At 38.2% G+C, this 23,448-nt stretch overlaps 1 protein-coding gene and 1 long non-coding RNA gene across 3 annotated transcripts in view; both read right to left on the bottom strand.

Moving 5' to 3' along the window:
- The window catches only part of LOC145439227 (uncharacterized), a 462,343-nt gene that overhangs the window by 167,605 nt on the left and 271,290 nt on the right, over positions 1 to 23,448 (bottom strand). The gene's annotated exons all lie outside the window — the stretch shown is intronic.
- Positions 426 to 4,078, bottom strand: LOC145451196 (uncharacterized). Its single transcript, XR_013918753.1, has 3 exons — positions 2,429 to 4,078; positions 1,392 to 1,536; positions 426 to 715 (listed from the first exon to the last, which is right to left on the bottom strand). It is a non-coding gene; the product is annotated as an uncharacterized LOC145451196 (long non-coding RNA).

The following is a 23,448-nucleotide window of genomic DNA, read 5'->3' on the forward strand; positions in this document are numbered from 1 at the left end:
CATGGTGATATGCTCAACGTACCGCAATAACCTAGCTGAAGCAACACTGCGTGGGCAATGAATGGTACTTATATCAAGAAGCGTTGTACTTCTAAACATTTTAGTTATTTCTACCATAATACGTAATGTTACTACTGCAATGCTTCATAGGGCCAGATTTCGTTAAAATAAAGTTTTTCATGTAAAAATTTTTCAGTTATATCGGCAAAATAAAATTTTCAGCATAAACTACTTCTTAACAACAAACAGTTCCAATCAGAGGTGAAGATAAGTAGTACATTTCTAACGTTATGTGGGAAAACAACTAATTTGTATACGTTAGGTGAAATTTGGTCAAATTTTTTAGGTGGAAAGTGTCAAAATTTTGATTTTTTAGGTAAAAAACCCTGATCAATACCAACCATGCCATCAAACTGTTCTGATTGCGTTTGTGATATGACGATAAGGGGGCGCGAAATTTTTCAATATCAAAAAGGGGGACGTATCAAAGATCTGATTTAAATTCCAAGTTTCGCGAAGCGAGTACGGATTTTCGAAATACAGTAGTTTATTCAAGTCTGGTTACAGTACGGTACAGTACGGTAGCCTACGAGTCTACTCACGTTTTCCTTACATTTCAGTGAGTTGATACAATTTGCCACTTTGTCAGAGGTGAAGTCATGAATCGAACGAGAGTACATCCCTTGGACATTCCGATTGCGGAATTAATGGCAATCTGAATAGAAGATATCAAGAATGTGACAGCAACGTATTGAGTTATATGAACATATGCAGGAGAATAATGTACAAGCATCTAAGATCTGATGACCATACGTACAACGCACTTGATATCAAAAAGGAAGCATAAAGTTTGTCATTTAATTCCAACTTTTTGATATTTGCCGTCCACTTACACACACTTGCTACAAACAAATTTTGAGTTCAAGCAGGTGTATTTGTGTCTGAAGCTAGCTCAAAATTGCCTTCACTTTATCATATTTGTCAGTCGGTGAGACAGATTCCGACGGTTCTATATCGAGGCAAAGGTATTGTTTGCGGCAAGTTTCAAGCTGAGATACGCCCGCGTGTTTGTGAAAGCACAGCCTGTTGAAGTGGTCTGACGGACAGTTTTGAGATGAACCGAGTCACTTTGCAAAAATGACTTGACTCGGTGTTTCAGAAATGCGGATTGACTCGTAACTCGAAGCAAAATCAAGTCAAGTCATCAAGAAATCGGTGTCTCTATAAATCGCTGTTATACTTTACAAAATGTTGGGATTGTTCTCGATACGCTGGTGTGACTTGTGAGAGCGACAAATCTCATTCATTCAATGATGTTGCGTTTAACTGAACTAGAGTAGGTCAGCACCATAATACTGACGAGTTTGCGCTGAATATTAGCCCGCACATACCTAGTCGAACAAAAACTTTTCTGCCGAGATACAAATTCCTCTTGCCATCCTTCTCATTCTTTTACTTCTTCTGTTGATTTATCGTCCTTTCACGTCTGCTCACAGCTTGATTAACTCGAATCTCATTCCCGTCCAGGTTGTTGCCCTGCAATGGTAGTCACAAAGTCGCAAATATGTTTACAGACAGACTTGTACAATAGGTGTTAAAAAACAAAACTTTTTTTCAAATTTTCATCGCCCTAATTGTCAAATCGTCAGGTTATCTTGAAAAAACGTTGCACAACAAATTTGCCTCAATTCCAACTAGTAGATGTCGAGGTCAGTCTATTGAAATTTTTGCAATTTTATAAATAGTAGTATTTACGGTGACCAATTTCGTCTCTCCGACATGACCAAAATCGTGTTCCAGGTGTGCCTGAAAAGGCAGGAATCTCTTTTCAACTTGTTTTGATCTTGACAAGGGCCTATGGTGGAGTTTGCTGTGGACATCGCCACTGAACGAAAAAACAGATATGGCATGGATTAGCTAGAAATTATTCCACTTCATTGAAATACACATGGTTAAACGATGGTTTGATAATTTTCAAATAGAGTAGGCCTACTTTATACGCTAAAATTAGGTGACCTGACGTTTTGACAACCAATTCGATGAAATTTGAAAAAAAAGTGTTTTTTAACACCCCTATCTTGCAGCCATTGCTAGCTCAGAATCATGACTACTGCCAGCCTGAGGATGGCTTTTGAGCGTCAGAACTCCTGCTATTTCAAGCTCGAAACAGCGTCCTTTAAAAAGCCGATTTCATCTCCAATACTTCTTAGTTCATTTGTAATTCAGTAGTTTGTATTATTATCAGTTATTAGTTCATTGTGTTTTAGTTAGTAATAGATCAGATTTTCCAAGGTTGTTAGTTCTAGGTCTGATTGAAGTAGCCAGTTTTACAAAGCGAGTGCAGATTTTGGAAATCCAGTAGTTTGTACAAGTCTGGTTACGGCGCCGGAATAGTGGTTTAAAAGTAAGCATGTACGTATCCACCCACGTTTTCATTATCATTCAGCGAGTCATTACAATTTGTCACTTATTCGGAAGTGAGGTCTTGAATTAGACGAGAGCACATCCATTGCATATGACATTGGAGGAAATGATGGAGATCTGAATACAATATGTCAAATTGACAGCAACATATTGGAATATAAGAAAACATGCTGGGAAACAATGAACATGCATCTGATCACCATACGTACAATGTATTTAATATCAAAATGGGAGCATCAAGTTTCTCATTAAATTCGACTTTTTATATTTGCCTTTGATTTCCACGCACTTGCCGTGAATACACATTGAGTTCATTCTGATATTTGGATGACTTGTGGGTCGTGACCGCAAGCAGGGTCACTTAAACTATTTGTGGTGTCGCAATGACTCAATGACGTTCAAGCCAGGTGGATTCGTGTCTTGAGCTATCTTAAAATTTCCTTCACTTTATTATATTTCTCAGTGGGTCGGACTGATACTGAAATGCCAACGTTTGTATATTGAGGCATATAGCTATCCATAGAGGCAATTTTCAAGCTGTGATATGAGAGCGTGTTTGTGAAAGCATGGGCTGTTGTGATGGTTTTGCGCAGAAGACAGAGTATTTGGGATATTTTGCATCGTTCATTCAAGGCTCATGAACTAGAGTTGTTCAAAACACAGATTAATAGCCTCGCAAACAGGCAACTGGAGTGGAATATGGCGTTATTGAAAAATCATTACGGTAGTTTTCGGAAAAGCTACGGCGGAAAATAGTTTGAGGATAAGCTTGCATGGCTTCTATGAGAGAAATTGGCATGACACCAAGGAAAAACAACCCGGCATCACCGATACCAACTTTATTTTTAAAAATTGCAGATTTCATCATTTCATTTCACGTTTCTCGTGGAGATGCATCTGTAATTGCAAAAATTACTTCTACTAATTATTAGTGACACCTCTACTAAATCTACTTTTTTAAACTACTCAATCAAGTAATTTTAAGACGTTTCCATTTCTACTTCCACTCCACAATAACTACTATGACTTTACGATGTAAGTAAGGCGACAGCGGCTTGGCACTCGATTTCCCTGCGCGAGAGGGATATTCTTATCAACTCGTCGCAAAATGCCTCGGAAAAAGAGGCATTTTCAGGAGAGCAATAAATTAGACTAGTATTAAAATTGGAGCGTATGAACATTTCACAAATTAGATTATAATTAGAACTGAAGATCATTTTACAAATTAGATCACAATTAGATTACTGGCATTTCACTCTAATTTAGTCCAAGTCTGATTACAGGCACTGTATATCATAGTGACTTGTGCTGTATGGGTCGGGTGTGTGTTTTGACTTACCGTGAACCCTGAGATTGGCTCAGCATGACTTGGACAACTGAATAATTCTAGTTGTCTAATTACACTGATTAGAGAAAAATGTCTGTAATTTAATTCTAATATAGTTTGTGAAATGTTTCATTGCTCTAACTATAATGCTGATCTAATTCCTGGTTTTCCGTAAAATGCTACAAGAGAAGTGTATCGTGAAATGAGTCAAGGTTGGTGTTCAGACATTTGTCATTCTCATACTCATGAGGATGAGGTCTGATTTGATATGAATTGAACTTGATTACATGCTCTAGTTTTTACGAATTCGGTAACTATGATACCAATCTAATATGTTAAAAACTGTGTAGGTATTATAATAATTATAATCTAATTAAAATAAAAATTGTATAGTTATAATTCTAATTCTAGCATGATTTGTCAAAAACTATTCAGCTAGCATTCTAATTCCAATCTGATTTGAAAAAGTCTGCAAATGATCCAGTTGTCCAAGTCTGGCTCATAGCAACACGTGGGGTTGTCGTGTGAAGACCGGTAAGGAACAACTGCTTCAAGGTCATTACAAAACATGCCAACAGTTGTGATGTTGACACACCTTCAACTTTTATCGACGACACTTCTAGGAAGTTGCGAACACAAAGTCCAGTTGCAGAGAAAGAGACGTTTGGATTTTTCAGTTTGGCCCGTTTTGCCTCTTCAATCGACGCACGTTTCTTCCATTCTATTGTGCTGAGACCTTCAGCGGCTTGCGTTCCTACACAAAAAGACACAGTTGGTCAATGTAGTGAGCATTGCAATTTTCTGCTAGTGTTAATTGGTTAATCGAAGGTGGCTACTTTCGACGTAGCTTCACGACTAAGGCAAGATCATTCATTACACTAACACACAATACACAGGTGGCATCTTCAAAACTATTTTCAAATACTTTGACACAGGGGGCAGTCATTCACTAAAATAAGTGATGCAACTTATCCTAAAACCAATTAAAACTTTTCAAAATTCAAATTGTGAGAGAAGTACTAAGATCTCAAATTTGGCTTGTGTGTTGTCTAAAAACACAACAAGAAGTTCATCATGCAGTTCAAGTATGTTACCGTACTGAAAATTTTCAGGAATTAAAATGTAGTCAGACGCTACTGGAATAATAATTTTCACAGTAAACTTCAAGTTGTAACATTGAATGCAAACTTTACAGGTAGACGGATGATAGCCATTAAAATAGCTAAAAAGGTTGAGAACCACTGGTCGATTAGGAGTCATGCGGGAACAATATCGCTTAGAAATTATGATGATTCAACAAGATACAAATGTATCGGAAGCTGAACGTTACTTTGACAAAATGTGTTATCCGGAAGTTTATGATATCGTGCCACGCCATTGACTGCAGGTCTGCCCAATATATTACAATTTCACATCTCAATATGAAAATGCAACGAGTTGTAGGCTAGTCCTCTTGTGAGAAAATACACATCAAATTTTGAGGTTATTTAGAGATTCGTTACGTATCTTTCCGCATCGTGTCTAGGGCTGAGAAAAATCGAGTACCTGAATGAATCGATTCTGAATCACGAAATATGCTTTGCGCCATCTCAAGTAATCTAATATAACTCATTGCGATGTCCTACAGTTTTTGCCATCACAAGGATTACCGTAGAATATATTGCCTGTTAGCCATCTTATAAAATATGCTTTAGTATACTTTTCGACCGTACCGATTTCATTCCACTTGGTGACAATGTCATGTTATAATCATGACTTCGGAAATGGCTACGTCCAATAACCCTAGTACTCAATGTCCCCTATGCTACATTGCTACAATACCGCCAATAAGGTTTCGAGGATTTGACAGTGAAAATAAGTACCGAAACTATAATTCTTGTTGATAAAATAACTTTCAGTGTTGATAAGCGTATACCTTCAATACTTCAAAAATATTATCTTTTACTACTCGACTCGAATCAATAAAATTAATGCTCCATTCAGATTGGAGTACTCCAATCATCGTGCCCAGCCCTAATCGTGCCATGACAGAGTTGATGATCTACTTTTGACTTACCATGACACCACAATTCACCATGCTGTAATTGTTGTATCAAACTGTTTAAAAGCCTATACCCTACAACTCGTTCCGGAATATTTTTATTAGTGAAGTCGAAGAAGACTTGTCAGAAAAAAAAATCGTAAAATTTCAACCGTACATTCCATTTACATCTGAACGTATAAAAGAGTTAAACCCACACGAAAATGGCAGCCCTTCGAAAATAAATCCAAGAATAAAAATCAAGTTGGTGGTTCTTAATGGTACTTCGCCCCACGGAAACTTCAACCAGTTGGATTTGGGTCAGAAGCTTTTTGAAAATTGTCTTGACACTATCATATTTGTTAGTGTGTCGGACTGATACTGAGATGCTAATGGCTGTATATGGAGGCAAATATATTCATTCATAGCCTCATTTAACCATGGCTCAGCAGCAAGAAGATAGGACCGCAGAGTTGTTCAACACACAGATGAATAGATTTGCGCAGCCTTGGCAGCATCGATAAAACTGGAGTGGAACAGGCTGTTACGGAAAATCATTTATTTGCAGTACGGTGGATTTTTGAAGAAAATATTAGCGGTCAAAAATCGTTTCCTGATTATATCTTTAATTGAAGGCCATGTCATGCTTAGAGCGCAATACCACTGAATAAAATCATTTTAGAATACTTTTGTGTATCCACATTTCCGTGTAATTGCAGCTTCAACATTATTTGTTACATTTTTTTCATTATCAGAAAACAATATGGGGTCGAATGTGAATGCTGGTTTTATTTCCATTCATTTCCTCTTTAAAAATGGCCGACCACTGGTCAAGAGTACGTCACCACCACTATAGTGACAAATTTATTGACCCACCAAGTAATCTGGTCATACGATCCTTGATCTGCCGAGATACAAATTCCTCTTGTCCCCCTTCTAATTCTTTTTCTTCTTCTCTTGGTTGAGCAACCTTCACCCTTCGGTTCTGCTCACAGTTTGATATATTCGAAGCTCACTCCCGTCCGGGTTCTCACTCTAAAATGGCAGTCACCCATAGGTTTACAGTCACACTTGTACAATCAAATAATCAAGTTAGTTTACACGCAACTAACTAGTGGTTATTCAGTAGTTCCAGTTCTATTTGTTTTTTTTGGCGAAAGTAGCTCTAATTCTAATTGACGGAATTTAGGCGATACAGTGAGTCAAGCTACTTTATAGGAAACACTTCTATTAAATATTGCCTCAAAGCAGTAAATGTTCACAGGCCACAATATAGTACTTCGACTGTGCTGTTACGGTTACCTTTCAGTCACCATTAGGAACAAGTCAGGGAAATTGACAGCCAATTTCGAAAAGGAAAAACAGTGCACACCGAGGTTTATGAAAAATGGACTTGAAGGTAATTTTTCAAACCCGTACCGCTATCATTACTCACATCCGTGGTTGCACTGCTGTGCCACTTCAGATTCAAAAGTTCCCTCGCACATGCCGATGGCGGAATGATTGATGGTGATCTGAATAGAAGATGTCGAAAACGTTACAAGAATGTATTCAAATACATGAATAGAAGCCGTAAAGCAAAGTCGTAATGCACATAATGGCTATACAGATAATGTGGGAGATGAAGAAATAGAGATGGAAGAGAGAGGGGTTCTTAAACTGGAAAGCTTGGATATCTTGGGGGTGCACAGACTACTTAGTTTACGGGTTCTTGAAATGCGAATGTTTGAACTAAAACACCGTAAACACGCAGTCCGACCCTATTTCCTGGTATAGTCGAGATTTTTTACCGAAATTGATGCTACTCAAGTATAGTTGGCGACATTGACAAAATAGCTACAGCCAGCCTCTTAACGAATCTATCAATATACACTGTCACTTCAGAACTACAGTTCATGGTATCGATCAGTGTTGGGATCAAGCCACTACCTTCGAGCCACGAGTCATTGCACATTTTGACTCGAGTCAAGTCAAGTCACTCGATTTTTGGAGGTGACTCGAGTCAAGTAGAGTCAAGTCAAGTTGCCTTTTCGAAGTATGAGGCATGCTTACGCCATTGCATTTTACTGGCTGTCTGAAATACAGATTGAGTGGTCACTGATTCGGAACTGATGAAAGAATATGAAGTTGAATATACACGCAACAGGGCGCTGTATAGCTCACGTATAGCTAGAAATGCTAAACTACGAAAGTAATTGCATAGTCTCAGTTTATAGTTACCAGGTAAAATAGAGAATAGAGAAACGAATTGATAAGATGCAATACATTACCCATTTACAAATCGATATGATACAATTCAAGCCTACGCCAATGGTTGAGGACTTTACAAACCATATTTCAATAAAAAAATAGGTTTGGTTCAAGTAATAACAGAGAACAGTAATACCGTGAACCGGGGTAACTTTGGACTTAAGGGTAACTTTGGACACTAAGCAGTAAAAGATTTAAATGGCTATTGATGGAAAAGGGTTGCCGCTGGATGTCCAATTCTTTTTCATGTGGCAACAGTACCACAAGTAGTCTCAATAGAAGGTGGATTCATTTCACTAGCAGATAAACTTGACCCAATATTGATAAATTAATGGCGGGGGTCAATTTGATCAAAATTAAAGGCCATTAAACTTCTTACAACCCAACATAGATAGCATGTGATTCATAGATTGAAAACTTGGCACCAGATACCTATACGCAGTCTTAATCCATGGCAAAAATCTCACTGGGCTCACCCTTAGATCAATACACGAAAATGTGATGTCCAAAGTTACCCCGTCAAATTTTAACAGAACGGGGTAACTTTGGACAGTGGAAAATGTGATATTTAGAGCTCTGGAAAGTGGCTGCTTCATCTGTGTCAAAGTGTATGGTCAACAATATTCCTTATTACCGGCCTGATGGCTTTTTAAAATGGAATGAGAAGGTTAATAAATTAGAGTTTGCCAAAATATGAAAAAATAGGTAGGCAATGAGCTGAGAGATTGTAATCGGGTGTAAGCTACTTCAAAAACTTATCACATACTCCTAAAGATGCGCCTGCTGAATATGAGATATCGTAAATTACCACAAATATATCCATCAGAGGAGATAAGAAAGGGAAAGTGTATCTTTTAAAGAACAGTAATATATTTGAAATCGGCAATAAATCACGTTAACATGTTTAACGTTCACTGTCAATTGCTGACACTGCCAGTGGGATATCCCTTATCACCATACGTTATTTATAAGTCCCAAATGGTGAAGGCATGAGGGGAAATTGAGATAAGAGATGAATAAAGGCCTATTAGCTTTCATAAACTACCTATTTATTTATTTATTTTTTATTTTTTTGGGGGGGATTAGGTAAAAATCATGCAATTGGCCAGACATATACTATTTTTTTTCAGTTTTAGCCACTGCTCTCATCAACTCTTACCAAATAAGCCTCATTTACGAGGTTTCATAAACAATTGAGTGTAAAGGCATACAAGAAAACTACATTGTCCAAAGTTACCCCATATGCAGGGATAACTTTGGACACGGATAATTTACAAAAATAAGGTACTTATTTTTGACCATGAAGATTTTGGATTAGATAATTCTAATCTATGCTCCATGACCCATAAAAAACACAAAACTTGCCTCCCCTACACCCCAGCATTTCCGAGATACAAAGCGGAATTGTTGAAAATTGTCCAAAGTTACCCCGGTTTACGGTATACATTTTGTTATTGAATTTCTTTACTATACTAGTTCATGGCAGCGTAGGCTTCGATCACTTCGTTAGCGGTCAATTTATTTGTGAGAGAACAATGGAGGCTCCGTAAAACGTTATCATTGAATGATTGGTCGCTCTCACGGGTTACATCAGCGTTTTGCGAACAATCCAGTTGCAAGATTTTTACCGACATCGATTGCTTGATGACTTGATTTTTACCGACATCGATTGCTTGATGACTTGAAATTGACTCGTGAATTTTGCTTCGAGTCACGAGTCAATTCATATTTCTTATACACCGAGTCTAGTCAAGTCAAGTCATTTTGACAAAGTGACTCGAGTCAAGTCAAGTCATACGAAAAAGGTGACTCGAGTCATCCCAACACTGGTATCTATACAGGGACTGTAAAACTAACATCAGGATGACAAAGGAAAATCAATCGAGAAGTGAATCACAAATCATCTGCAATAGAGGAAACCGATTTTTCATTGTCACAGGATTATTTTATTTACCGGTATATCATTGATGCAATCCTCGACTACGATTTGGTTACAGTACCGAATTTCGACAAATCTTCAGTTGACATGATCCTTGAATCTTAAGTGTAAATCAAGAATAGTATTAGAGTTTAAAATTCTGTTTGATATGCTATTTACCGACCATCTTTATTCTGGTATATATATTATACCATAATTATTGGCTAGACATGTTATGGATGGGGCTGGGCAGTGGGCACAATTATTTGTGTAGGCTACTATGATCTGAATGAAGTAATAACTGCAGTCGAGAGGCGAAATATGAGATAATTTTCATGTAATGAAATTGTGCACCCCTCCAACTAAAGAGTTATGTTATCAATTTTTTCAAACCTCGATTGGTCGTATTGCAGCATACTAATAATGTAATACGAAGATGCACATGTTAGCAGGGTTGTGACCAAGTCACGAAGCTCCGAGTCACGAGTCAATCCCACGAGTTAAGTCGAGTCATTTTCAATTCACCACCGAGTCAAGTATTACTCCAAGTTATCGAGCGGAGGTTCGAGTCCGAGTCGTGCTATTATGACTCGAGTCCAAGTCCGAGTCATTGTGTTGACTGCTCATTTTCCAGTTAAAGTCTCGTTAAACCAACTTTTATAACTCTGTTTGATGATATCGAATCGTTCGCATTTATAAAATATTAATTTTCTTCACTTTTAACAGTTTCTAGTCGTATTTTGAAGTACCAGTACCAATGGACGAAATCCCAATAGGGTGGTCACTTTACTGTTCTTCGAAATTACAATAAAATGTCAGTCTTGGCCGTCTGAGCCTCGAGTCATACGACTTGGTTCGAGTCAATACACAGATTGACTCGAGTCAAGTTGAGACATTTCCGTATTTTTAGAAAGTGACTCGAGTCAAGTCAAGTCATCAAAAAATCGTGACTACTCGAGTCATTACAGCCCTGCATGTTAGTCTCCAGCAATACCATTTCTGTCCGGATCCTAGAACAACCGTGCAGTGTTCTCATAAAGTCAAATTATGTGGTGTAGAACCGGCCTTACTTTTTTGTAGTCACATGAGAGGTAGCCTACATATTCAAACTTTTTGAGCTTCATTCGCACTTTTTTTTGAAAATAAATTTCATCCGCACAAGCCAATCGAAAATTGCTATACAGAAAGAAGATGAAGATACATAAGGACATTCTGTTAAGATGTGCAACAAATTGGCTACTATACTTTTCAGGCCATGAAGTGTCTCATTAAAAAGGCAACTCTTTTCCCTTGTTTTGATTTCAACTATTTCACTAATAATACGATTTTCAGTCAAACAAGTTGTTGGATATTGTACAATTACGCATACCGTAGTGCTTGGATGGCCAGGTCTAAAGAACTGTTCTGCACTCCTATCCAAAATACAGCGTATTTTCTGCGAGTGAAAAACGCTTGCTGGCAGAAATCGTTTTTGAGAGATGATACAAAGGTACCGGAAGCTCCAGTTTGTCGAAAGGGTGAAAAATCCACATGTTTGTGTTGAGGCTTGTGCCTGATGTCCTGGGAAATAAAGTCCAATACCATCAAGCACATAAGAGCTCGCTACCTTATGATACGTTGCTCCAACTTGAGTTCTGTTTTTTGTTTTTGAGTAGGGCCTATATGAGAAGAGCAAATAAAGTCAGGATGCCGTTTGTTCAGCTCTTTAGCTCAGTCTTACTTGAAAATTCATAACAGTTTAATAACCTTAAAGCAGCATTTTGGACTACCACCAAAATCTGAATTTATGTGGCATCTCGCGAGCCGAACCTCACCCATGAAAAGGAAGTCATTTTTATTATTACACTAGTATGCTACAATTTTACGGACACATGGAATACAGAACGCGCACACCACAATTCTATCCAACCCAGCTCTATAAAATATGTCTGACGCACGCAATTTCAAATTTGGGTGAAGTGAATTCCTATGCGTGTGGCATTTGTTCTTCTGTCTACTCAGATAGCAAGAACGGGACTATTCCGTATCGTCAACGGAGCATTTTCATATTGAAAGGTTTGGTCATCCGACGTCAGTCAATTTTGGCCAAGATTTTGTCGCCGCTGATGTTTTCGGCCCCGTATTTTATCAGCGGCACCGCATTTTATCAGCGGTGTGTTAGCCAAAACGCAGGAGGGGTTGGTATCGAAATGAATGAGTCTCATAGGCCTGAACTCGCTCGTTGCACACGCCTACACTAGTTCATCCCAACGGTCTTCGTCCATGTTTTCCAGAAAAAACATTCGGTCAAACCAAATGTCGGCTGATTCTCATGATCCGCCCATAAATTATACGTGTCTCGCTTATTAACTACAGTACCCAACACAATGACCTTGGATATGTAAAAATTATCGCAGGATTTTTTGCAGTAAATTCAACAAATTTTACATAAAATTAACAGATAGCTTTTGTACCGCGGCGACCTGAAATTATACTCATGCGGTCCATACTTTAATAACCCTTGAAGGGGTAAAACTTGCGTTACATTAACTTGCAAATGTGAGTCTGTAATGATGGTATTTACTACCATCTTCGGGCCTCACGCTGATGGAACATTTATTACGAAAATGATGATTGTTTAACGAAAGAAAGCAGAAAATCAATTTGACGTCATTTTTCCAGCCTGTCGCTGGCTTAGACGAGCTGATACACTGTATGTCTGTAACTACACCAACTTCCAAACCTGGCTTTTGATTACGTAATAATGATAGTGCGAAAACATCAATTCACTACGGCTTGTAACAGCTACGATTAGTGGTGCGTCAAGGTAAACATTTATTTACAATTGCGCCTCAACTACAACAGTCACACTGCCCTTGAATTTCCTATTAGCTCAATTCGAATTTTTCCACGTCAGAAAAATGAATAATTGTTTACGATTTTCATTCGCACCACCTTCGTCATTCGCTCTGCAATTTTTTTCATTCGCACCAGTGCAAACCGTCACACAGGTTGAAAAGCACTGCCATAGCCAAATACTTGATTCAGAAGAGAATCACTCGGGTACTGGATTTTTCCCGGATGTAAGCCTAGTAATTATGAGCAAACCTTTTTCCTGCATCATCTCGCCTCCAGCATCATCGTCCATCGGTAATTCCATCTCAAGTCAACCACACAGTGACCCACTAGGTCTCAGATGTTCATGTCATTTTAGGAATGAATCTGGTATGTAGCACTCCGTATAGAAACACAATATTTTTACAAATCAATACCAAGAAATTATTACATATTCAAAATGAACATTCAGTGTTCACCCAACCATGGACGTTTATTCACTTTTACATTATCTGTTCAGTAATGATCATAAGACAGAGTATTAATGTAGTAAAGAGGGGACGATTGTGTGAAGCAAAATTGATTAATGCCATCATGCAGATATAAATTACACTAGTCAACACTAAAGCTGGGCAAAATCGAGTACCTGAGTGATTCGATTCTTAATCACGTATTAAGCATCGAGTCGAGTATTTGAGTATCACTCGTTATGACGTCACAACAGAATGTAATATGTCAAAGTTCAAAAATATACCTTTTATGCCATCACAATGAACATATTGCCTGTTATCCGTCACATTAAAGATACTTCGGTATATTTTCGAACATACCGATTTCATTGCACTTTGTGACAATGTTATGGGATGATCATGATAATTCGGAAATGTGTTATTTCCAGTAACGTTCGTAGCTTTGTACTATGTCTCGTATGCTGCAACACGGCCAATCAAGGTTTCAAGGCTTCCTCAATGGGATATGTTATCAAAACTACAATTCTCGTTAGTAGATGAACTTCCCGTTGCAAGGAGTGTGTAATTTCAGTACTTGAAAAATATAGTCTTTTACTACTTAACTCGAATCATAAGAATTAATGCTCCATTCAGATTCGAGTACTCGAATCGTTGTGAACAGCCCTAGTCAACACAATTTTTGTTGACTTTGGTCAGAAAATTAATTTTGACTAACTTTTGGGCGATGAATTCAAATATGACTGCCGTCTTCTCTATCACGTCAAGTTTTTGGGTTAGGCACCCACCACATTGTCACATAATCCACTTGATAGCACGACTTTTCATAAACATTTGCACTGCTTTATTTGATTGATTTGAACAGGTATCTACAAGACAAATAAAGTGTGAGTTTCACGGTCCAAATTTACGCTAATAACCCATAATTCTGTAGGTTGTATAGTTTGATAATCTAGCAATAGTCAGCTAACATATGTAAGCTCCAATCTACTCTAGTATCTTACCCCCATTATATTCAAGTGTTGGGTGACATTTTCTCCTTGCCCATCTCTGACTACGTCAAGGTTTTCAGGAAATATATTTATATATTTCATCTTTTTTCAATGTCTGCTGTCCGACATAAACATATGGCAGTGGAACATGTTTATCAGGGCTACACGTGCATCCGTATTGTCTGACCACCCAATATTAAAGCTGATACATCGTGCTGATCGTGCTCGTGATATTGCAACAATTTAATGTCTCTATATTATTCACGAAGAATAACTGAGTGTGCAATTGTTACTGCACCTAAGACATTGCCATTTTGGAGAATGCCACATTTTGGGATCTTTTTTGAGCTACCGATAGGCATTTGCCATTCACTTGAGTTGTGAATCTGGATTCCCAACACCTCCAGTAATCCATGGTAACAGTATCATGTCAATAAAATCATGTATCATGTCATAAAAAAATCTGTTGCAACATAGAATCCTTAGGAAATAAGTTAGAAGCCTGAATTAGTCCAATAATATCTTAGAAACTAGAATATGGAACAAGATTTTTAGCCGAATCACCACATTTCATGACCTGAAATATGGCCGGTTTGCATGACTTTGCGAGTATAAGTGCAGTGGCCTATTATAGAAAAATTAATTTCCTGGGGATTTCATATTACTTCAGCTTTCATAGGATTCCGTAGGCAGAAATTTCCATGCAGACAGAAATGAAGGCGAAACTCAAGGAATATTGTCACACGTGATTGATTTCCGTATGCTTTATTTCAAGCTACACTCAGAGCCCAGTATCAGAAATCATTAGGAATTGTGGCTGAATTATGTGACAGAATAAATCAATGTATCTATCTCAACAAAGTGAATAGCATTCTAAGGTCAAAGTACGGTAGCTCATTTACAGAAAATTTCTAATCTGCTTCGAAACAGGCCTTCAATTGCACGGTCGAATGAGCATAAGAAGCTTGGTTGCGATACCTTGAAAACTAATTATGAAACTCATTGAAACTAAATAGCTATTTACTCAGATATATATCCTCCACAATGTTTTGAGACAAATTCCACCAAAATATGAAACTTGATGGAAATGAAATCTAATTTTGGTTGATTTGACATGTAATTACAAATAAAATTAGCCTACTTAATGACACAAGTTATCCAGTAAGCTGACTTGATTTCGGCTAAAGGTTGAAATTAATCAGATTTGCAGGATCATTTTACACTGAGAAACTATATCCTTGGGCGAGCCAGAAGAGTTCTATACTCCATAGAAAGTCGTAAATGCTACATCATAGTAGTTGCAAGGAGATTATTAATTGAATAAAAACATCTCAATATTATTTATATTATTATCAATTATCATGCCACATCTTACAATTTCAAAAGTTCTCACACTGCGAATAACAACACCATACCTTTTGTCCCACACTGATCTCGGTATAAACGCTAAAAGAATGGGCAAATTGGGCATTGCAATTGGGAGTTGATAAACTCTGTTTCTATCGATATTATAAGAAAGCTGCAATATTGCATTTGACCACAGAAGAAGCGTCAAAACGGTACGCAAATAAAGCACTGCTCTAGTAATTGTAGGTGTAGATTTCGGCAACCAAAATGTAGATCGAGCTATACCTATATTCTTTTTCGTTATTTCTAGAAGTATCAGTGATTCTGCCTGACCTCTATGATATATTGACAAGATCGCAATCGTCTACAGGATGTCTGGATCCTCACGATTGCACTAGAATAGATATCAGAAGTCTAGATCCTCACTAGATCAGCTGATTTCACTCACTGTTTTGATACAGAGCCATTGATGCACGTGAGGCATTAGCGCCATCACACGGAAAAAAAGACCAGCATCAGATCGAGAGCACTCATGCAGATCGATACTATATTAAGGGCGGAGATAATAAAGTCGATTAGCGTGTTCTTCAGGATTTATCAATCCAGGATTAGGGAAAGCGGTTGATCGCATCGTATAAAGTTAGTCGTAATCTCATGATTTAACGAACCGGAACAAACTATAGACTGACAGCATAGTGTCCTATATGGTGTCGACAGAGGCAAATCTCACGCCTCAGTGAAATTGTTAGACGTCACAATTTCCATTTGGCTGCAGGCAATTTGACGGTCATTTTTGACCGGCTTGCCGAGCATTAAATTTGGTAAAACGGGTATCAATCGAAAACTGACTCTGCACTGATTACGACAATATAAATTTTATTCCGCTCGTGGCCCTGGAACTCCCACAATCAGCCTCGAATTTTCATTGTTATCGAGATTGGCATTGGGACGCAACAATGCTGTCTGACGAAACGAGAGAGTAGCTCAAGAGAAAAGGGGCCATACAGCATTGTTCAGCATTGATTGGAATCTCGGTACGTTTTGCCTGATATATCAGGGGAGCATTGAAGATTCCTCTGTGAGCACAGGCGATTTTGGTGTGAGACAATCTCGTTACCTGTGAGACACTGACGATTTTGCTGTGAGACTATCTCGACACAGGTGATTCTGCTGTGAGACAATCTCGTTCCCTGTGAGACACCGAGGATTTTCCTGCGAGAAAATCACAATTGCCAATAAGAAATACATAGGCCACCCGCACAATAGTGATTTACTCGCAGGAAAATCCTCCCTATCACTTTTTGTCGAGAGTGATCTTCAAGAAAAACTATAGAGAGAATAGCTTGGGTAAGACAAGCAGTGAGCAAGAGCCTCCCTGTCAGGTGAGCACAGAGCGCCAATTCATGAGGTGTGAGCAGTGTTGACACCATATAGGACACCATGCTTACAGCGATAGGCGCGTGGCAGTTTCCAATCATTGTATATATCATTGGGTTAACCGATTGTTCTTAACAGAAAATTTAAAAAAAAATGTTATTTTATTTTATATAATAAATAGAAACTTTCCTCTCCTATAGCCCAGCAATGCGACTACTGTTTGGAATTGAACCGAATTTGGTGTGTAGGCTTAAATTAGATAGCCTAACAATTTTATCAAGTAGCCATCACGATTTGGGAAAAAATCATTTTTGAACACCCCTAATGTTAGGTAATCTTGAAGGCTGACTAGCATTTATTAAAGAGAAATTGCTCGTATTTCGACTTAAATGCAGACATGCTCGACGACTGTCGGAGAGCCGGCGAGATGCTGTTCCACAAGTGGGGACCGGCATACTTGATAGAGCAATGCATTTTCTTGCTTCGACGACTCCCCCACGGATGAATACGCATAATCGAAATAGGCATTTCGTCGTCGGCCGTTATTATGCCGCGATGCACGAAGACATGTGAAGCGCCGGTCAATATGGGACTCCGAGAAGTGTGTCATAAAGATCGTCAGCGGGAAAAAATCAGCCGAAGAGGATTGCCCTTATGCTGACCGTAAACTTCAATGCATATAAGTCTAATCGTCTGCAGGTGCTTAAATCGCTCGTGCCGAATTATCATGTCATCGCAATCTGCACCCCACGGGAGAAATAAGATCCATCAGAGAATTTTATTTGCCAGTGAAGAAATATCAATTTTGAATTGTGTGCTTACTTTGGTTTATTACCTTTATGCGTTTCATTATCTTGTGAATATATAGCGGACAAGAGGTAACAGAATAACAACATGTGATGAAATAATTGTACCAGTGGGCACGTCCGAATATGTTCAATTATTAATTACGTGACCTTTATTTTCCAATACAACAGCTCACTCAGCGCAACTGGTAAATCTGATTATGTGGGCTGAGAGGATAAAAAGTTTATAGCGACATATATATATGCATGCAATTACCACATATTCATTCATGCATTATAGAAAATTTTGGCACCTAGGGCGTCTAGGCTACACAAACTTTGCTGACCATTGACGGGGTTCTTGGGGGACCAGGCGAAGCCCTCAGAAGTTCAGTTTACGACACTGTGGGTGTGCAAGACTATAGATTTTTTAGGGTACTGACGAATCGCTGTTACAGCCCTCCCTTTTAAACATTGTCTTTATTACAATCCTTACAATATGAGGTGGGGGCGCTGGAGCACGATAAATTTGAAAGGGGGCGCTGGCGGAAAAAAAGGTTAAGAACCACTGATCTATATCTTCACCAATGTTGATGTATAAATTTCAAGACCTTGCTCAACTCTTGGTTCAACTGTAGTCCATTGGTCATTAGAGATATCATACTTTTCAATAACACGACATTCTTGTTGATCTGGTACTGCAAATATCCATTTGTCAATATGATGAGCAGAAATCCAACCATCACGACGATTCATAGATGACAATGAATTCCACTGAGCTGAAGTAATATTGTAACATTCGACGTTCGTTATGGCTTCTATTTCACCCGAACCACCGATCACATATATGTTTTGATCAACTGCAACAACACCACTACAATACACAGGATATCTCATTGGTTGGAGCTCGACCCACTCTGATGAAGCTGGAGTGAATCTGCAGAATGAAGAGAGTGAGACATGACCTTGTCCTCTACCTCCGATACAATAGATGGAATCATTCAGTGATACGAGACTTGCATCACAAATCGATGTAGGTTTGTTTCTCAGTTGAAACCATTGATTATAGGAGGGAGTAAATGTTTCTACATCACTTGTAACTTTATAAGAACTTCCTCCTATAACAAATAATGATCTTGACAAAGAAACTGTGCGGGGAAACCATCCATGCTGACAAATCATATCATTCATCTTCTCCCATTTTGAGTTTTTGCTAATAAAGTTGAGTCGGTGAACAGACTTATTTCCACATAAAACATAAATGTAGGAGTCGAGGTAGATCGTTGAAAAATTCCGCAAATGCTTGAACTTTTCATCATGGAACTTGTCTCCTTTCTCAGTTACTGGATCAAAGGACTGGATGCAATCCTTATATCCATTAAAAAGAATTAGAGATTTATCATTGCCAATCTCGTATTTCATTTTTTTTCATACTTTTTGCAGTTTTCAGATGATGACCATTGATTAGCTTATACAACCCAAAGTCGTTCCTGATGGGTTTTGTTTCCAAAAGATGTTCCAAGAATGCTGGCCATATTTTGTCAAACTTAATTGCTTCGAAACATGCGCGCAAATGTTGCTCATTTTTCGGATTTATTTCGACCCATTTGAGCAATAACGTTATTTTTTCTTCTTCACATAATGTTGATTTTTCCGACCTCACAATATTTAGGATGTCATTTGTTCCGACATTTCCGAATTCCGGTTGTTTTGATATTTCCATGATATTTTCATGACAGAATACTCTGCATCGCGAAGAGACGGCATCCAGTCCATATATGTCAGCTATGGTTATTGTTGAGAAGTAATTCTTGACAGTAACCGATTCCTCCAAAATGTTAGATATAGCCTGTTTCAGATCTTCTAACTGTAACATAATTGCGACATGAAGAAGATCTTTCATCATTTCATCCGCAATCTCAAGTTTACCGCAATATATGAAATCGATGCAATTTTTCACACACTCAAAATCCACATCTTTGAAGATGACTTTTCCTTCGCGACTCTCCTTCGTGTCGTGCTTTAACATGGCTTTGAAATAATCCGAACCAGCAGACAATACATTTTTGTGGGTGTAATAGACATCACCTCCGACTTGAACTATGAAATCACAATGATCATTTTCTTGCTTCATATGGTGCAGTTGTGCCATCATCTTCACTGCATGTTTCTCCATATCTGGACCCACAATATGTCCCATGATTAATAATCAATCGCAGTAAATACTTATATATAAGCACTGCTCCTGTAGCAAAGCAGATAAGTTAACGTAAGCCTATAATACTTATCAGCAACTAGAGTATGAACTAAAAGAATAGTAAATGGCAATGGAATCAGAGAGGGACCTCGAATGCATATTTTATAATTCTTTTATAGGTGATGGCATTTTGACAAGGCAGCAATTTTATGTATATGATGCTCGGATGACAATTATATTTTTCATCCGATCTTGGCGACTGTATCCGTGCGTTACCCCTCTCTCTTTACAAAATGCACACACACATTCTATAGTTGTTGCTTCTATAGTGAAAACAGCTTGGAAGTCGAAAAGGTTGCGCTTATACCAATACAACAAAACACCGACACCGTTTGGCTCCTGAAATTTACAAAGAATCACCATCCATATCAGAGTTGTAATAAAGTCACACTAATATAAGTGGGGCGATATTTTTTACCTAGAAAAAGAAAACTTTGACTTTTTTCGACCTAAACAACCTGAATTTTGACCAAATTTTGTCCTAACGTATGCAAATTAGGTGTTTTCCCACGTGATGTTGAAATTGTTCCACTTATCTTCATTTCTGGTTGGAACTGGCTGTCCTATATGAAGTAGTTTAGCCGTATATGCAAATTGTTTGGCACTCACATATATGCCCAATGCATTAACATACATCGTATGACAGTATGCTGAACAGACTTGAGGCGAATACTACATTAATGTTATTATGATTAGTTCTGAAACAGGTGCTGTTAAGCTGTATACAGTTACAGCGAAACGCCCAAGTCGACCCTTGTCGACTGCCCCTACATGATAAAGTAGCCATGGCTTTGGCTATGCACGGTTACTTTTATTTCGCTTATTTGAACTATAAGATTAGAACACATAATCAAAGACAATACTGCATCTTCAGAGAACATATTATTTTACATTGTCACATCATTACCTTGTTGGTTATTTCACACCAGAGTTGGATCAATTCTAATTTGTATTTGAGCTGAATGTAATAATTACATTTTTCATGTAGTTGTAATTGAAGCATTTTTATTTCTTGTAATTGTGATTTGATGAAATTTTTTCCTACTTACAATTTCAATTACAGTTCATTATTATTGAAATCTGACAAGCATAACATAAAATAATTAGGCCTATTTACAGAGTTGTGCTATGCGTGCCTCGTAAACTAGATAAACAACCATGCTAAACTGTTTCCCATACTTCAGTAACAACAGAAAACTTAGTAACCGGGGTATCTTTCGACAATTTCGCTTTGTATTCTGGAAATGCTAGGGAGAAGGGGCAAGTTTTGTGTTTTTCAGGGGTCATGGAGCAAAGATTAGAATAAACTCCTCCAAAATCTTCATGGTCATAAATAAGTACCTTATTTTTGTAAATTATCCGTGTCCAAAGTTACCCCGGCATGTGGGATAGTGGGCATGGGTAACTTTGGACATCACTGACATTTTTGCCATGGATTAAGACTACTATAAGGTATCTGCTGCCAAGTTTTGAATCTATGGATCACATGCTATCTATGTTTGGTAGTAAGAATTTTAATGGCCATCAATTTTGACGAAATTCACCCCCGCCATTAATTTATCAATGCTGGGTCAAGTTTATCTGGTAGTGAAATGAATCCACCTTTTATTGAGACTGCTTGTGGTACTTTTGCCCCATGAAAAAGAATTGGACATCAAGCGGCAACTATTTTCCATCAACAACCAGTTAAATATTTTACTGCTTACCGTCCAAAGTTCGCCTAAGTCGAAATTTACCCCGGTTTACGGTAGGCCTATATCCAGGGTTGCCATCGACATTGACCCAACAATAAGGACAGTCAAAAAATTAGATTAGCATGAAAAAGCGTTTTTGTACATACTTTGTATTTATACGAGCCGGGGCATATCACATTCCATACGTTTCGCCAGAAACAATCGTTGGCGAGGAATGATTGCTGGTGTTTGACAGTATGGAATGCCCAAGTACCCTCTACAGCAGCTGCCTTGTAGTATGTAGTCGTTGGTGCTGATCGACTTGTGGAAAAATTATTCATCGACTGGTTCAAATTAATCATCATGACACACTTCTTGTGTTTTGGGGTATGAATGGGAGTTGAAATAGCGGTCTTTCCTATGGCCTCCAGGTTATTGTCACAATTGCAGATGTTGCAATCTGCGAAACACTCGCCCTTCAAGCTTCGTTAGATACCTTTGAATTCTCTCTCATAATCGTCACAAAAAACATTTTTACGCCTGCTCATTTTAACTAATCAGATTTAGCCTTATTAGCAGCTAAAACTATATGCGCAAGTGCAATATAATTCAGTAAAAATTATGAATGATTTACAGCTTTACTACTTTTTAACCAATCTGTCGACTGCACTGCGCCTTTTTTCACTACTCAATAAATGCTGCCTTCCCACAGTTCGAGCATATTCTGCTGTAGACCAAACAGCAGGAACCAGGTACTACTGTTTACTGCTAAAATGACGTCCGCCGCGGCAGCTTAATTGGTACAGACGAAACTGCTATACCACCACTCCCCGCCCTAGCTGCCCTAGCTTTCTCACCACTTAGAAGTCAAATCTTGTGGTGTGTATACGTCACGAGAGTTCCTTTCGTTTATGATGTCATGAAATCTAGACGCGAAAGCATAATTTTAGAATATTATGCAACACAGATACCAGAGGAAAATAATCGAAGTTCTGTAGTTGTTGAAAATAAGACAAAATAAGGACGCAAGTCGAAAATAAGGACATTTCTTAGTATTAAGGACAGTTGAGTTTTCTAAGACGTGGCCCTTCAAAATAAGGACAAATCTTAGAAATAAGGACGGTATGGCAACCCTGCCTATATCACAATATAGTCTAAATCTTAATCTTTCGAAAATGGATCAACAGCAATTAAACCAGGGCTGGGCAAACTTTTCGGCTCGCGGGCCGCATTCAACATCTGAGTCTATTCGCGGGCCGGACTATATAAAATTGAGATTATTAGCTAAAAGCGCACCACTGTGAGGAACGATCTGGTCATAGATTTACTGATTTTACTTTTGGTTCACCTCCAGGACACACAATGCTGACAACATCATAACCATGATAAAAAGTAAAGAATCTCAAACACGCGGCTCGCGGGATTTTGAAATTTCATGTATTCCACAATAGTTAAATGCCATATATCTTTTAAAGATTTGAGAACTCGAAGTTCACTCCAAAACTGTTTCAAAACCTCAATCTACTCATCAAATTTCAATATCGCAACACTTTCAAAAGCTAATGTGCATTGGAAAATCTGCTATCACATCACATCACCAAATTTTTGATGAAAAAACATGTCCCGTTGATGATTCGTGACTGAAAATTGGGATTTCGACTTAAGACTTGTGATATGGAACGCCGTGGGTTGGTAAAGCGGTGGGCACAAAAAACTATCAAACTGTCATCAGGAATAGTAACTTCTAAAAAGGTCGTAGCGGAGTTAGATCTTGGGTCTCTCTATCCATGTTATTAT

Source organism: Botryllus schlosseri, chromosome 1 (genome assembly GCF_051294905.1).
Source record: "Botryllus schlosseri isolate E-star chromosome 1, Bs_hap1, whole genome shotgun sequence".
Classification (NCBI taxonomy): Eukaryota; Metazoa; Chordata; class Ascidiacea; order Stolidobranchia; family Styelidae; genus Botryllus; species Botryllus schlosseri.